Raw genomic sequence first — 16,891 nt, forward strand, 5'->3', positions numbered from 1 at the left:
TCGTCCACGAATAACGCCAAGTAAACTTTCGAACCTTCGACACTCCCGACAAAAATGCATCTATCGGCTTCGGTTTCTTTGAACTCGAATTCTCGCAAGAATGCACTGAACTTCTTGTTCCAGCACCTCGGCGCCTGCTTGAGTCCATACAGGGACTTTTCCAAGCGGCACACAACATTTTTTCTCGCACTTCCTCGCAAATCTTCGACGCTGAGACCCTCCGGCATCTCCATGAAGATTTTTTCTTCCAGCTTTCCGTGTAAAAACGCCGTTTGAACGTCGAACTGAGCCAACTCGAGATCCTCTGCTACAACGATCGCGAGGAGCACTCTCAGCGAATCGTATCTCACGACTAACACGAAAGTTTCCTTAAAGTCTACTCCTTGCCGCTGCATAAAACCCCGAGCACACAGTCGCGCCTTGAACCGATACACGTTGCCCTCTGGATATTTCATTAGCCTAAAGACCCATTTCGAATCGATCAACTTCATACCAGGTTTCCGCTCGACCAGTGACCACGTCTCGTTCTCTCGATGCGCCCTCAGCTCGTCTTCGATTGCTTCAATCCACTGCGATGCTTCACTTCTCCGCATCGCTTCCTCGTACGACAACGGCACTTTGTATTCCGCCACGTTTGACTCGTAGCGAGTAGGTCGCCTCAAGCTCGAGCGTTCTCGTAGATTTCGCCCTTGGACGACCGGTTGCGCTCTCTCGACTGGCTCTTCTTCCACCGCCGCTGCTCCGTCGACAGCCGGTAATACGTCCTCGTCTTCCGCGCAGTCCTCGTCGCTCCCTTCTTCCTCGGCACCTTGTTGATCTCGCTCTTGTACGACTCTCGGCAGAATTATATCGTTGTTCTCCTTGTTATAGACTGGAAATGCTATTTTCCCGATCTTTTCTTTGAACACTACGTAACGTAATACCATGACTTTCTTTGTCACCGGGTCCCACACACGGTAATTCGACGAGTCACCATCGTACCCGACAAGCAGCATCCTTTTCGCTCGTACGTCGAGCTTCGCTGTCATCTGCTTCGGTACAGGCACGTACGCTTCAGATCCAAAAATACGCAGATGCTTCAGATTCGGTTTCTTGCCGACCCAAAGCTCGTACGGCGTTGACTCACCCCGTGTTCCCGATGATCCCGATCGATTGATTAAGTACATCGCAGTGTTCGATGCCTCTGCCCACAGGGTCAGTGGGAGGCCCTTCGCATGTATCATCGTCCTCGCCGCTTCGATGATCGTCCTGTTATCTCGTTCAGCTTTTCCGTTCTGCTCCCGCATATATGGTGCCGTACTCTCTCGCTGAATTCCTCTCGACTCGAGATAACTATCCATGGCCTTGTTCCGAAACTCTCTGCCATTGTCGGACCTCAGAACTCTCATCGGCCTGCCGAACTTGTTTTCCACTAGCTTGTCGAACACCTTAAATTTTTCGTACACGTCACTCTTGTGCCGCAGAAAATATATGTAGCGAAAACTCGTTCCATCGTCTTTAAACGTCAAAAGAAATCGCGCACCTCCCGGAGTTTCCACGGACATCGGCCCGCACACGTTCGTGTGAATCACTTTGCCCGGAACCATCGCCGCTCTGTCGCGCTCCTTTCGAAACTCGAGTCTATGTAATTTTCCCATCTGACACGAATCACAGAATAAATCACCTTTTTCAGACAGCTTCACTCCGTCCACGAGGCCTTTCTTGACTAGTTCACGCAACTTACAACCATTAACATGTCCGAGTCTCTCGTGCCACACTCGAATATCTGTCGCCCCACATTCGCCTCCTCGCCGGCATTCGCACGTTTCACTCTGAACAGCATTCTGTAGATTTCGTTCTCTTGTTTTACGCCAGACGCGAGCACTTTGTCGCCGTCACTTATTCGTACGTAATTTTCCCGGAAAATCACCTCGTAACCCCGCGACGTGCACACTCCAACCGAAAAAAGATTCTTTTTCATCTCAGGAACATAAATAACGTTCTCTATTCGCGATTTGAACCACGCTCCTTCGACGAACTTCTCAATCACGACAGTTCCCGTGCCAATAACATTACACTCTTTATTGTCTCCCAGCGATATCGTTCCGCCATCTAGCACTCGTCGATAGTCCGTCAACCACTCGCGTCTATGCGTGATATGCGCAGATGCCCCGCTGTCGGTAATCCAGACGTCTTCTTTACCAGCGTTCAGCACCTCGTTGACGACACTGACCGAAGGCTCCGAGCCCTTCGTCCCACCGACTTTACCGGCCGTCGCTTTCGACTTCTCCGCAACAAACGCACAGTTGCGAGAATCTCGAGAGTCGCTATCGTCATCGTCTCTTTTCCCGCGCCTTTTGTTTTTGCACTCACGCGCGATATGACCCTTCTCTTTGCACTTAAAACACTGTATGTCTTCGCGATCTCTCGGCTTGCGCGTCTTCGTCTTCTCCTTCGAGCTCGATTCATCACCTTTCTTCGCACTATTTTTCTTCAATGCAGCAAAGGCCCCAGGAACTTTATCCTCTGCGGTTAATCGAGCTTCCTCGCGAAGAAGCCTCTCTTGCAGATTCTCGAGAGTCTGCCGCTCTGGGTCGACACTGTCCCACGCTGTTTGTAACGTCGCATACTTCAACGAGAGACTCGCGAGCACTTTAGCCATGATTGTCACGTCCGAAACTGGTTCACCTACATCGAACAATTGCGCAGCCATATTCTGCACTTTCGCGAGATGCTTTGTTATCGAGTCCCCCGGGGACATCCGATACTCGTAAAACTTTTGCGTTAGCAGCAACTTATTCGACGCTGACTTCTGTTCATGGATGCGAGACAATTTGTCCCACATATCCTTCGCTGTATCACACACTAATAGCGGTTCCAGCTGCTCGTACTCGATCGACGACGAAATTAAAAACATCGCGCGCGCATTGTCCTTTATCCAGAGCTTCTTTTTCGCGGCCTGGCTCTCGCCGGCCGGCATTTCCCTCTCACCTTTCCAATATACCTTGCGCAATAAATAATGTCTTAACTTGGAACTTCCAGCCTTGGAAATTTGTTCCGTTAAATTTCGTAACGTTCCGCGCCGAGATCTCGTCAGACATTTCGGATTCTAATCGCGAGCTCGCGACACAGATACCCGAAAACAGACACGCGCCAAGAACAATGGCTTCTGCTCAACGATCCCGTTTTCGCGCTTCTCCACGAAAAACCACTTACTCTTTCACAATAAATGCTCAGTTAGGGTGACTGGGCCCACAACCTATTGAAGCAGGATTCAATTGTGAGGAGTAGACAGGTTTTTCACGTATCAAGAGACTTATTAATATGAACGATATATATATACTTTATTCGGCGCACGAGAGATCTCGTTATTACAAAGGCTGCCATAGAACTGAAGAACAAAAAAATACTCGACTTCACCGCAACGGCTAATCGTCTGCGTGTCGGTAGACTCGCCCTTCGCTTTTACCGACTAGAGACAACACGCGTCAAACTTCTCCAACACGATGTGTGTACATCTATCCTCCAAACCGGAATTCCGAATCCTGTGCCGGCCCTGAGCACCAACTCCCGGTTACGGCACAACAGATGAAATAAAAGGATAGGTACGAGTGAGGGAGATGGAAAGAAAGCCGAGAACATGGTGGAGAGACGGAAGGTAAAGAAAATAAGGAGCGAAAACGGAGAAACGGATGACTGAGAAAGCGAGGTTAGGATGGAGCAAGGAAGGATGAGGGAGAGGCAGAAAGACGTGAGAGGAAGGGCAAAGATAATACGGTAAGACAGAGGCAAAGTGGTGGAAGGCGAAGGGTCGCCGGTCGTGGTGCATGGAACATGAGAAAATGTGGTTTGGCAGCAAGGTGTCGAGATTGCTGCCTGCGACGCGCCGCGGGCCCGCGGCTGTACCTCGCGCCGTATGAAACTGAGAACGATGGAGAGAGGCGAGGTAGATAGCGTGCACGGCAATGGATAGGGATAAGGTTCGGATACTTTTGGCAACTCTGCATGGCAAAGCAAGTATGATAGGAGAAAAGATCGGCAAGAATACACGTGCATAAGGACAGTAAATGGCTGGATGGACAAAGGATAACGAAGGTAAAGGAGAGCAAGTGAGAGAGAGAAGGTGAGTGGCAAAAGAGGTGACAATATAAAGAGGAGGAATCGTGCGGGGATCCCCGAACTAGAATATATATATATATATATAATATATATATATATATATTATATATATATATAATATATATATATATATATAATATATATATATGTATAGATTATATTATAGCTTTTTTGTTTGTAAAAAATATGTGATATATAACTTTGGTTTACATTGTCTCACTGCAATTTATATTTTATTTAGTTTTGTATAGCTAGAATCCTAGAATACAGTGCGCTAAGGGGATTTGTGAACTGCTATTGTTTCATTGTTACATTTTTCTTCGTACGACAACGTAGAAATGTTATATTAACGTAGTTCCGTAATTCATGAATCCCCTTGGTACAGTGTACATCTACTATACTACGTTCTGTCTTTCTGTATTTCTAAAAGTAATATCAATATTTATTTTGTTTTTTTTTATATTGATAAGTATACTTATATGTATACATATGTAGCTTGCGTATATATCTCTATATATAAAATAGAATGTCTGTATGTATGTCTGTATGTCTGTTCTTTATATACTCTTAAACTATTCGACCGATCTGGACGAACTTTTGCATAGTTATTCTTTACATCCTTGCGCAAAACATAGGCTACTGCGGAACCTCGATACCGATCAGCGATTTTATTCCTTGGTTTTCCCGGCCGTTTTTGGGGGAATTTCGAGATTGTTCCGATCAGCGATTTTACTATTGGATCGAATTTTTACCATCAGTATATAAAATAGAGGTAGAATTTTCCGGGGAGTGCCATAAAGTGTATAATTTTTCGTTACCAATCTTTTTGGAAACCGGTATCAGAAATTTTTCGAATTTTTCGAGAAATAATTGATCAAATCTTAAAGAATTGTATATAAAACAGGGGTAGAATTTCCCGGGGAGTGCTATAAACTGTATAGTTTTTCGTTACCGATCTTTTTGGGAACCGGTATCCGAAATTTTTCCAATTTTTCGGGAAATAATTGACTGAATCTTAAGCATCTCGGGGAATGCTTTTACATTAATCTACCGATTTATCGATTTAGTTGAAATAGGTTCAAAAATTTTATTAATTTTTCGAGGATGGGTTTAATTGCCACGATGTGTATTATTTTTCGATAACAATTTATTTTTTTTTAAACCGGTTCAAAAATTTAATTAATTTTTCGAGGATGGGTTTAATTGCCACTATGTGTATCATTTTTCGATAACAATTTATTTTTTTATGTAGGATAAGTTGCTGGTTTCACATATTATATGTCAACAGTCACTTTAATTCGTGGCTGTCGTGAGCGATTATATGTCAATTTGAAAATCAATCAACAGGAGTAGAACGTTATAAATATATACAAGAAAGAAATGGACAGAATGGATGAAATGGAAGAAGTTGGAAATAGTAATTAAAAACATTACTTAATTATTAGATTTATAAATAAATTTTTTTATTTAATTTATGATTAGTATTATAATTACAAAATTTCAGTGCTAGAAGACGGACTTGATGAATTATTAATAAATACAGTATTAGAATTTGAAAAAATGCAAGAGGAAAATGAAGGGCGTAACTGTGATGTCGTGGAGGTTCATAAAAATAGTAAAAAAGATGATAAAGAAGAAAATTGTAATGTGGTTGTGGAGGCTAATAACAAATTAAAGCGTAGAAAGGATGAAAATCATGATGAGAATAATAAGAAGAATAAGATGAATAAATTGTAAAAAAGACAAAATGTAAAGAAAATTGTAAAGTTAAATGTCTATTATTAACAATTTTTATTTTATAATGATTGTACAATTATTTAATATAAAAAAAGGATAAAGATATATACTTTATATACCCCAAGGGGTTTTAAAGGGCGTTTTTAAAGGTACGTACCCAACCCTATCCAATTCTATCCAATTCAAGGGGGGAGAGGCGTTTTTCAAGGGACGTACCCAACCCTATCCAATTCTATCCAATTCAAGAGGGGAGAGGCGTTTTTCAAGGGACGTACCCAACCCTATCCAATTCTTTTCCCTACTATTATCATTTTCCCTACTATTATCATTTTCCCTACTATTATCATTTCCTTTGGACCAACGGTTTAACGTCTCTTCCAAAAGACGGAGCCCAGTTTTCCACCTAGGGATACCTCTCTCCGCTAGATAGGGGGGACGGCGTTTTCACTGAGAAATTCTCAGTGGCCTAGCGGGTTTCAAACCCGGTTCTCCGGATTACGAATCTGGCGCTCTACCCACCAGACCAGCCCGACGGGGCCCGACGGGGCGAGAACGGCGGGGCCCACACTGGTGACCATCACCGTCACCACCACCACCACCACCACCACCACCATCATCATCACCGCCACCCACTGAACAAGCAGCGAGCGCCGGTCAATAAATTCTCCTGGCCGTCCCGGCGGTCTCCACCGCGACGCCTGTCCTGTCAAGCTCTGGAAAAAACAAAAAGAGGCGCGAGAAGGTGGTGACTACCGTAAATACTTATACGGGGCGAGAAATTAATCGGAGCTTTAGAGAACGGAGCGCGCGAGAGAGAAAGAGACAGAGAGAGAGAGAGAGAGAGACGAGTGGGCCGCGCGCGCGATATGACGACAACATAATAATATCGATCGATCGGCGGGTAGACAGCCGTCACTCCAATTATTTAATATAATTATACTGAATAAAAAATATATTGTGCAATTTTAAATATTATAATTTAATTAATAATAAATAAATATAATAAAATTTAAATAAAAATAATAATAAAGGATTCTTTGCAATTGCCTGATACGCCATTGCCTGATAAAGGAATTTTTTTCGATTAAGGATATTGAGACACAAATGAAGTCGTTTGAAGAAAAACGACTACCAGGCGAAGCCCAGGTAACCAGCTAGTTTTTAATAAAAAAGACTGATATGTGATAAATTTATACTTTATTTAGTTTCATATAGATAGAATACACTGCACTAAGGAGATTTGTGGACTGCTATTGTTTCATTGTTACATTTTTCTTCGTACGACAACGTAGAAATGTTATATTAACGTAGTTCCGTAATTCATGAATCCCCTTGGTACAGTGTACATCTACTATACTACGTTCTATCTTTCTGTATTTCTAAAAGTAATATCAATATTTATTTTGTTTTTTTATATTGATAATTACATATGTAGCTTTCGTATATATCTGTGACATCTTTAATAAGGAAGGAAGACTGATATGTTAACAAGATTGATATGTGAACAAAGGTTTTTACTTTTTTCGTTGATGCGATAAATATTTATGCAAATGTTAGTGATAAAGACTATAAAATGGTAATGCTTGTTCAACCGAAAAAGTTAATCTGATTTAGTCCTTAGACCCTAAGACCTAAGTTAATAACCCTAAGTCCTTAGACAGCTTATTATTGATCCATAGCACAAGTTTTAATTTCTACAACATTTTTTATTTTTTAACGTGGTTAATTGAAGGGTTAATCCACGGGTAAAAAATAACTAAATCTACTGTCGGAAGGTTTATGTAACTGAGAAGTACTATTATAAATAAATAAAATATTCTTTTATATATTTTAAACTGCCTTTATTTTATTCTTAAAATCTACATATATCTTATTAGAAGTCTTTCACAAATTAAATCTCTCTTGATCACACCTGCCTGTACATCATATGCAGCATCTTGCCGAGGTATATTATCGTCTACTTCATTATTTAATAAAATCATGTCAAAGTCATCACCTCTTAATATACAAATGTTATGCATTACACAACAAGCAAGTATGAAATGTGCTATTAAATCGGTCCTAGTCATAGAAAGGTGATGTGATAAACATCTAAATCGACCTTTTAAAAGACCAAACGCTTTTTCAATGGTAACTCGCGTTGAAGAATGACAATAATTATAATTTTTTTGTCGTTTAGTCAAATGGCCATTGTCACGATAGGGAACCATTAAATTGTCATGAAGCTTGTATGCAGCATTACCAAGTAAGTGACAGTCATCAGGAAATTTTTCTGGATTGCCCAATGCATTTTGGATTTCTGAGAGACGAAAGATACTCTGATCATGTACAGAACCAGCATGTCCAATGTAGCAGTGAGTGAAACGAGTCTTGTGATCACAAATTCCCTGTAAGATATAGAGTACTTATTGTCAAAGGAAAGAATTCTTCTACTTCATACACTATGTGACCACATTACAAACCTGCAGTTGAATAGAATGGTGACCTTTTCGATTAATATATGCCTCTGGATTAACACGTGGAGATGGAATGTTGATGTGAGTGCCGTCTATAGCTCCTATAACTTTTGGAAAAGAACTGATTCCTTAAAATCCTGCCCAAACTTCGTTGACTCTATTTCCTGTAGGCCATGTGATAAATGTTGGTGCCAAAGCTGCAAGGATCTTGGTAACTCGTCGTGTTGCCAACAAAGCTGTAGATACACTAAGATCAAACTTTTCGCATATTGATCTATGATATAAAAAAGCCATGAATAGAAAATGCATCATTACCCAAAGCAAATCTTATTATTAAATATAATATACTAACCTATAGAATCTGGAGTAGCCATTCTCCAAATAACGACAAGAAATTGCTTCTCTGGAGAAATTATTTCTAAACCTGGAAAATTTCTTTTCAATTTTGGAGCAATTATTGAGAGTACAAACTCGAAAGTGTTTCTGGATATTCTGTAAAACATTTCAGCTAAAATTAGTACAAATACCTAGCAAAAAAATCTATTACTATAAATAAGTGCGTGCAACGCAAAATTTTCATTGTACTGCAACATGATATAACATAGAGAGTTTGATAAAAGCGAATAATTCGTTATTACCTAAAGTTTGATTTCAATTCTTGATCTCTCCATCTAGGAATAACCTCTTCTACATAATTTTTCAACCTTGGAATTCTCTTCCGACGCGCTGTTTTCAAGTTACTGAGTGCATCTAACTCTTCTTCACTATCAAATGACGATGATGACTCTATTTCCTTTAGGACATGAACGAGAAGATTTATTGCTTGTTTGTTATTCATACTCGCACTCGCACAACTCGCATAAAGATCGGCCATATTGCAATTTTATTCTAAGGACCGTTCGGAGAGCTTGCTATTGCTATCGCGCTATTGGCTCCCCGAACGAAGTTCATAGCGTTTGCGTTTATAGCGTTAATAGCGTCTCCCCGAATGCACCCGAGCACAAAAAGATACAGAGGGTATCTGGAAGGAGATGAAGGAAAAAATAAGAAGCGCTATCACGAAGCATAAGAAAAAGATAATACCGTGGAGATTGGGAAGGAGAGAATGGTACAATAAAGAATGGAAAGAAAGGAAAAGAAGATTGAGGAGATTGATGAGAGATTGGAAGAAGGGAATTATCGTGAAGAAAGAGTATGTAAGGGAAAGAAAGGAGCACAAGGAATGGTGTGAGGAGCAGAAGAGGAGACATGAAAAAGAAAAAAAAGAGAAGATAAAAAACAAAAAATGAAACGGAAGCTTGGAAGTATACAAATAAATACAGGAAAAAGAAGACCGAAGAGATAAGCGAAGAGATACAGATGGACGAATGAAGAGACCACTTCATGGAAATGTTAGGAGGGTCAAAGGAAAAAGTGGTACTAAATATAGAAGACGAGAGAGAAGAGGATAACACGAGAGAGGAGTAACAGAGGGAGACGGAGAAATATCGAGAGAAGAGGTAATTGAAATAATAAAGAAGCTGAAGATGAGAAAGGCAACAGGAGAGGACGGGATTGAGAACGAGGCGTGGAGATTTATGCAAAAGGATATAGGAGAAGAATTCTTGAAGTTAATTAATAGAATCTGGAAAGGAGAGGGCGTACCGGGAGATTGGAATAGAGGTGTGATTAGTCCAATACATAAAAGAGGAGAGAGAAACGACCCGAAAAATTATCGAGGAGTTACGTTAATGAATACAGCGTACAAAATATATGCGAGTATTTTGAATGCGAGGTTGAAGAAGGAGATGGAGAGCAAGCTAAGGGAAGTGCAATTCGGGTTTAGAAAGAAAAGAGGAACGGTGGATGCGGTATACATAATAAATTATGCAGCGAATAAAGAGCTGAGTAAGAAAAGTGGTAAGATTTTTGTTGACCTTAAGGCTGCTTTCGACAAAGTGGACAAAAGGAAATTGAATGAAAAAATAAAGAAGACAGGAATTGAAGACGAAACTTGAGACGAAGAATAATGGAAACATATAAGAAAACGAAAAATGTAGTGAAGATAGGGGATAAGAAAACAGATGAACTTTGGACGGTAAAGGGACTCAGACAAGGATGCCCGGTGAGCCCGAATCTGTTTAATTTATACTTAATGGATTTAGAGGAAGAAATGGGAAAAGTACAAGCAGGAGGTTTTGTGATAAGGAAAGAAAAATTCTGGACAATATCATATGCGGATGACGTGATGCTAGTGGCGACGACAGAGGCAGAATTTAAGGAAATGATGAGGAAGTTCAAGAGGTATTTGGAAAGGAAGGGTTTGAGTCTGAGCCCAGAGAAATCGAAAATAATGGTGTTCGAGAAAACTAGGGGAAGAAAGAAGAAGAGGGAGTGGAAATGGGGAGAAGAAGACATAGAGGAGGTTAAAAAAATAAAGTATCTGGGATATATATTACAGAAAAATGGAAGAGCGGAGAATTATATAAAGGATAGGCTGAAGAAGGCGACAATTGCGATGAAGAAGACATGGAGCATAGGAGAGAGATTATTTAAAGAAGATTTTAGAAGAAGAATGAAGATGTTCGAGGCACTGATAGAAAGTGTGGCATTATACGGAGCAAAAATATGGAGGTGGCAATACGAAAGTAGATTGTGATAAAAAGAAAGTATGTTAAATGGATTTTGGGATTGGCTAGAAGAACCCCGAATTATATAATATCAGAAGAAACCAAAATGAAATTAAGGTGAGGGCAATAAGGCGAGCTTATAGTAGGCGTAAGGTATGTTGTGAAACGAAAGTCAACGTCCCCTAATTGCGACACTCAGCTGCCAGCGCAAGTACGACTATTGCCAAATACATCTGAGGTGGCATTCCGGGCATCACCTGATTGCCAGCGCAAGTCCGAATATTGCCAAATACATCTGAGGTGGCATTCCGGGCATCACCCGATTGCCAGGCTAATGACCCGAGCCCAGATGCAAAAGCGCTGACAGCTGAGTCGGCAACGCGGAAATATCGCCGAGCGATAAAAGGCCCGCCCTTCGGAGAAGCGGCGGGCAGTCTAATAACCGAGCGCGTACCGCGAGTCGACGTAACTCTAACATACCCGCAAGTCAGGGAAATAAGTGAAGGACAAGTGTATCAAGAAACCTTTTATATCTATTAAATACATCTGCTATCGCAAACTCGTGAGTGTCCTTTCCACCTGCCAATCTGCGGATCCTAAGAACCCGGTGCCGGCCCTGAGCTTCAAGGCGCGGCACGACAGGTATAAGGAGAGGGCGAGACAGTCAGAGAAGAAATTAGTCCAAGCATGTGTAAAGGATTTAGAAAGGAGCAGGCCAAGGAGAGAGGAAAGTAACTGGGAGAAGAAGAGAAGGGAATTGATAGAAAGAGCAGGAATGGAGAGGGAGCAGCTGAGGATAGAAATGGAGACAGAGGACCAGAAGGCAGCAGAGAACTTCGTAAAGAGAATAGAGGAAAAAGAGAAGGAGGAAAGACAGATGAAGATAAGTGAGTCAAGATACAATAGTGATTCCAAAAAAATTTTAACGGAGAAGTTACCAAAGTACTTACTAGGAAAGAAGAAAAAGAGGGACAGAAGGTTGATAGCAAGATACAGATGCGGGAACGAGATGAAGGGCAGTCAACATTGGAGAGAGAAAGAGGATAGGAGATACAGAATATCCCAAAAAGGAGAGGAGAACATAGAACATATATTAAGAGAATGTGAAGCGACAAAAAGTGAGATACAAATAGAAGAATTTTAATGAAGAAGGGAAGGGGCTAGAAGTAATGAAATGGATAGAGAAGGTTAGAAAAGAGGCGGAGAAAAAGAATAGGATGAAAGGAGAGGAGTAGGAAAGGACATTAGAATTTAGTTAGAATGGATGGTTTTTGAATTAATTCAGGATTTGGTTAGACTGATGTATATTATAGAAAATTATGTAATGTTTGTAAAATTTATGTAATGTCTGCCGGAAGTCATTCTAAGCCGCAAAACAAGGATTAAAATAAATATTATTATTATTATTAAGTTATTTTTTAGGTAATATAATACATAGATGTAATTGGCGCAATTTAAAGATTTCATATATTTTTTGAAAAATACACATCCTTGGGTTGAGTTAGGTGACGCAATTTTCTGATATAATAATTTTGTTAAAAAGAAATAAAGCTACTACCACTTAGGTTAGATTTTTGGATTTGATAAAAATACACATTAGGTTGTAACCGGACACGGGTTCTATCTAAGCTACGACTCACTCTGCCTATGGCTCGTGACGTACGGTCGCCACTCGGTTTTACCAAAACTACCGAGAAGGTTATCTATAATCGACTGACCCTTACGCTGCCTCGATCAATTCCCCTTCTCCCGGCTCGCTGGTTCCGCGCTGCCTCTTGGATCTCCGCTGGATATACCGCTGGACGCCGAGGAATCGTCATGGGATCGCAACGAGGTGAGTGAAAGGTAGGTATGCCGCACAGGGTGTACGAATAACTTTCGACACAGTATGCACTTTTAATTATAAATATATGAAATATTTATTTCACTGAAGGTAAACTTTAAGTCTCTGCACAAGATGTCGTATGCGCGCCGCGTAATGGCGGATTCGGACTCGATCTCGTGTCTCGGCACATCGCACGATTCGCTCTATCGACGATGGCTCACGATCGCGAATATTCTGAGTGTTCTACGGTGTTACGCTCCGTTCGCGGACTAAGGTGTCGATTGGTTGCTTCGTCGTACGTTATCGCTTCGCTCTCCGTCGACAGACTTGCATTCGCAGGTTAAGTTCTCGATTCGTTACGGAGAAAGCGTTTCGTACGTATTACCAGTTCGGTCTCCATCGACAAACTGCCACGAGTGTTCTTTCCCGCTCCCTCAGCTCGCCTCGAAACGCGGGATCCACTCTGCGGTGTTCAAATACCGCCGATCATGTGTGCCTATTGTGGCCCGTTTTTGCGCTCGGTGATCACGCGTAAACACGCTGCTAACTGCGCCTCTGGAAATTTCCCGCGTAAACACGCGTGGAAATTTCTGTCGGACTTCTCTACGGAGGGAATGAAAGAGAGCACTGCTTTCTCTCGCTCTTGCTAATGCCGCGTATAATGTTACGCGGATTGCCATGTGGGTCGCCGGCGCGGGCGTTTTTAACATGTTCTCTCCATTCTCTTCTTCTGCTCCTCGCCCAGCGTACGATATCTTGTATGCCACAGGCCTCTCGTATGTCGCTGTTTCTCTGGTGATCGTGTAACGTGTATCCAGTGATCTGACGCAAGGTTCTCATTTCTGCTGTCCTAAGTAATCGCTTGGTAATTGTGCTGTCCGCTCTTGTTTCTATTGCGTGTGTCATGATGGGTCTCACGCATGTTTTGTATATTCAAACTTTACTTTTTCTCCTAAGATGTTTATTCTTCCACGTTATATCCCTCAGATATCCAGATATCGTGGATGCCTTGCTCTATATTCTGATTATCGACTGCTAGTTTGCATCTCCTCGGTTCTTTGGAGATCGCGAGTGCCTTCGTCTTCTCGGTAGAGATTATCATATTCAATTTCTTAGCTATAAGTTCGAATTTATACAGCATTCTTTGCAAATTACCTTCGTCCTCGGATATTAGGACCACGTCGTCGGCGTACGCTATTACTTTTATTTTTTTGTCTTTCATTCTACATATATCCCCTTCCTGCTGTTTTTACCTCTCTGATTATTTCGTCCATTATTAAATTGAATGGATGGGACTGAGGCTGTCACCTTGCTTTATACCGCTGGCTACAGGTATCTTTGCTGTTAACTTTTTGTCGGTCTTTATATATTGTGTTATTATCCGAGTTCAGTTCTCTGATAATTCTGATGATGCCTGGATCTACCTTCCGTTTCTCCAGCAGCTTTATCACATCCGCGAGTTGTACCCTATCGAATGCCTGGGTCAAGTCCACGAAGCACATAAAAGCAACTTTGTTATACTCGATGACTTTTTCTGCAATTTGCCTGATTGTAAATATTGCATCTATCGTTGATCTGTTCTTTCTGAAGCCCTGTTGTTCTTCGCTGATTCCGGTTTCGGATATTTCTTTTCTGCAATGATTTTAGTGAATAGTTTCATAGTTGAATTCAAAAGGCTTATCCCTCAGTAGTTTTTAGGGTCTGTCTTCGTTTCCCTCTTAAATATAGGTACCTTGCCACAGAGTATAATTTTGTTGAAGAGGGTCTCTAATTCCTTCAGCAATGCCTCTCCCCCATATTTAACCATTTCGTTCGTGATTTCATCCGGTCCTGGTGCCTTACGGTTCTTTAGTTTCCGTGCCGTCGCTCCAAATTTCTTCCTTGGTGACTTCCCATTGTATTAGTAAGGTTTCCGACTCTTGCAGTTCTTGTTCCATCTGTTCTTTTTGTGCTCTGCTATATAGGTTCCGGAAATGCTTTTCCCAGCTTTCCGTCGTGATTGCTGGTACTTGGATGTACTCATTGACCGGTTTTTTGCGGTTTCTAAGCATAATCTAGACCCTCTTCTGTCCTCCGTATAGACCGTATTCCATAGCCTTTAAGAATCCTTCCCAGAAGTTTCGTTTGATTGTTTTGATTTCTTCGTTCACTTTGTTTCTTACTGCTTTGTATTGGTCGCGTGTTATCGTTCCACTTCTGCAACACAAATAAGCTTTCTTCTTTTCTTCGGCCAATTCTTTTATTTCCGTTTTGAACCAGGGTTTGTTGTTTCGTCTTCCATTTAGATTTATTCTCCGTTTTCCCAGTGCTTCTTCCGCTGCGGCGACTATATTCCTTCGTGGTTTGTTCCACGCTGTCTCGATGTTATCCTCCACAGTGATGCTATTCCCTGTTATTTTTTGTGTAAGCCGTTGTCCGTACAGCTGTTTGGTTGTGTCGTCTGAGAAAGATTCCACATTTAGCCTCTCAATTATTTCTGGTTGTTTCTTCCGTTGCCGTTGTGCTAGGCCACGTATCTTGGCTAGCACTAGGTTGTGATCTGTCCCGGTATTCGCGGAGCTTAAGACTCTGACATCCAAGACCCTGGACGGGTGAATAAGCCGGTTCGTTAGTACATAAACTCTAAGAACTTTTCGTTTTCATGCTTGATTACGTCCAAGTTAAAGTCTCCGGATAGTATGATGGGTATATCTTTACATCCCTCATTTTCCATTAAAGTTTTTTTTTTACTTTCGTTTGTCCTGTATGTATGTAATTTAAAACATATGAATTTTTTTATGTTCTCCATAGAGGTGTTTGGATTTATGTAAACTCTCAACATTAAACATTTCTTTTTGCCAAATATGGCTTCAGCTGCGCATATATCACCATATTTGTCTACAACTTCTAATTGTCTCTCATATTCGTCTCCTACTCTTTTTAGAATATAAGATGTCGCTTTTGTACTCGCTCCGTTCCTCTCGTATATGCAAACACCTCCTGCTCTCACATCTTTACGTTTGTACTGTGTTATCCTTTTAAATCCTTCGATATTTACTTCCTCTTTTTTATTCAGCCATGTTTCATCCAAAAATAACAAATCAATATTCTGTACTATATTATCTGATTCCAAGTCTGCGCGATGTGCTCTCAGGCTTTGTACATTGTAACACATTAACGAATTTTTTGCTTTTGAAAGAAATTGTTTGGCTTCTTCGCAAACAGTTCTCAGTTTACATTTCCGCAAACGTTGCATTTCGTTTCTTAAATCAATTATCTTTGGTGAATTGGTGCCATTACTGTGATAGAATTTAAAATCATTTTTTTCGTTAGTTAGAAATAAACCCTCGATAGATGTTACTCTCGAAAGCGCCATATAAACTAGCTGTTGATCCTGACTCTTGTGATAGTTAAAAACGATTTCGTTGTACGTTCCTCCCTGTGACTTGTGGATAGTCAAAGACATAGCCGGAGACAACGGGAATTGAATTCGTTTACATTTAATTTTAGACGTAATAGTGATAGTTGTATGTCTTTTTGAAATTGGAGTCCACGCTTTTAACAATACTCCTGCTCTGCTTTCTACCAAAGATCTGGATTTGGATCTTAATTTAGCACCAATCTTTTTTTTATGGAAATTCAGCCACAATCTTTTTAAGATCGATTCGTCTTCTTCGTCATATTCCAAATATTTCATTTCTCCTACTGCACCATTCACTATCCCATCTTCTACGTCTATGTTACAGTTTACCATGTATGGTCTTCCCATACTCAATTTTAACATGTACGGTAACCCCCCGCACTCTGTGACACTCAGTTTGTACAACTTCGTTTTTGCACCTATCAGTTCTTGGTCACTAGAGTAACCCTGTATTAAATCTTTGCATTCGCAGGTATACGACTCATCTATTGATTCGACGTTGTATTTGTCTACTTCTCTATTTTGATGGAATAGGCGTATTGCACCAGGGACATGTTTGTTACACCATTCTATAGTTCTAAAACGACTTTCTATCAACTTTGTTTCGTTTTCCGTCAATGCTTCTCCGTTACCTATTTTATTGAGTATCATTGAAAAGACTAAATCGCTCTGACGCATTACTCTTGTCAATTCATAAAATTTGAGCGATTGCCAAAGAAAAGCCCCATTTATGGAGTCTCTTAACGGTTTGTACATGGATCTTGCA

At 40.9% G+C, this 16,891-nt stretch overlaps 1 long non-coding RNA gene and 2 pseudogenes across 2 annotated transcripts; 2 read left to right on the plus strand and 1 right to left on the minus strand.

The window, feature by feature from the left end:
* Nucleotides 1-4,295: 4,295 nt before the first annotated feature.
* Nucleotides 4,296-7,670, plus strand: LOC139777765 (uncharacterized). 2 transcript variants are annotated; one of them, XR_011719431.1, is made up of 2 exons: nt 4,296-5,515; nt 5,581-7,670. It is a non-coding gene; the product is annotated as an uncharacterized lncRNA (long non-coding RNA). The 2 variants fall into 2 exon arrangements; XR_011719430.1 differs by having other exon boundaries at nt 5,603-7,670.
* A 24-nt stretch (nt 7,671-7,694) lies between these two features.
* On the minus strand, nt 7,695-9,178 carry LOC139777764 (putative nuclease HARBI1; annotated as a pseudogene).
* Nucleotides 9,179-9,421: 243 nt separating this feature from the next.
* Nucleotides 9,422-12,159, plus strand: LOC139777756 (uncharacterized; annotated as a pseudogene).
* Nucleotides 12,160-16,891: the final 4,732 nt, after the last annotated feature.

This window comes from Temnothorax nylanderi, unplaced genomic scaffold, assembly GCF_030848795.1.
Source record: "Temnothorax nylanderi isolate EJ_2023f unplaced genomic scaffold, tnyl_v1.0 TNYL_tig0161_pilon, whole genome shotgun sequence".
Classification (NCBI taxonomy): Eukaryota; Metazoa; Arthropoda; class Insecta; order Hymenoptera; family Formicidae; genus Temnothorax; species Temnothorax nylanderi.